The sequence below is a fragment of the Triticum aestivum genome, unplaced genomic scaffold, assembly GCF_018294505.1.
Source record: "Triticum aestivum cultivar Chinese Spring unplaced genomic scaffold, IWGSC CS RefSeq v2.1 scaffold94582, whole genome shotgun sequence".
NCBI classification, from domain to species: domain Eukaryota; kingdom Viridiplantae; phylum Streptophyta; class Magnoliopsida; order Poales; family Poaceae; genus Triticum; species Triticum aestivum.
This window is the reverse complement of record NW_025235705.1, coordinates 4,995-5,922: the sequence shown is the minus strand read 5'-3', so window position 1 is coordinate 5,922 and position 928 is coordinate 4,995. Positions and strand designations below refer to the sequence as shown.

At 48.7% G+C, this 928-nt stretch overlaps 1 non-coding gene across 1 annotated transcript; it reads right to left on the bottom strand.

The window, feature by feature from the left end:
• Positions 1-609: 609 nt before the first annotated feature.
• On the bottom strand, positions 610-728 carry LOC123176321 (5S ribosomal RNA). The gene has a single exon (XR_006488464.1). It is a non-coding gene; the product is annotated as a 5S ribosomal RNA (ribosomal RNA).
• Between the last annotated feature and the right edge of the window lie 200 nt (positions 729-928).

Genomic DNA, 928 nt, shown 5'->3' with positions numbered 1-928 from the left:
GATCGCATCCAACATGTTACCCCCGCCTTCGTCCCTTATGCTTGCCACTCCCAGGTCCACTGCAAAGATGATTGCCATTCTTACTACCATTACAACCGTTGCCTAATAATGGATAATGCCCTATACATACTACTTACTCCCCTCCCCTCAAACACGGAGACGAGTTTACCACGGTTTCCACCCCACCCTCGGAGTTCTGATGGGATCCGGTGCTTTAGTGCTGGGATGATCGCATCCGACATGTTAGCCCCGCCTTGGTCCCTTATGCTTGCCACTCCCAGGTCCACTGCAAAGATGATTGTCATTCTTACTACCATTACAACCGTTGCCTAATAAAGGATAATGCCCTATATATACTACTTACTCCCCCCCCCTCAAACACGGAGACGAGTTTACCACGGTTTCCACCCCGCGCTCTATACCGCAGCAACACGTATTATTTTACACCTTTCAGAACGCGCTCCTCGCGCCACAAAGCCGCCTCTAGACGCGTGACCAATGAGCAGCGAGCTAAAACATATCGCAAATGTCAAAAATAATATAACGGGGTTAATATATATCGCGCACATGCGATATGTTTGTCAGGAGGCGCAAAAAATAATTAAAAAGGGAATGCAACACGAGGATTTTCCAGGAGGTCACCCATCCTAGTACTACTCTCGCCCAAGCACGCTTAACTTCGGAGTTCTGATGGGATCCGGTGCTTTAGTGCTGGTATGATCGCATCCGACATGTTACCCCCGCCTTCGTCCCTTATGCTTGCCACTCCCAGGTCCACTGCAAAGATGATTGTCATTCTTACTACCATTACAACCGTTGCCTAATAATGGATAATGCCCTATATATACTACTTACTCCCCCCCCTCAAACACGGAGACGAGTTTACCACGGTTTCCACCCCTCCCTCTATACCGCAGCAACACGTATT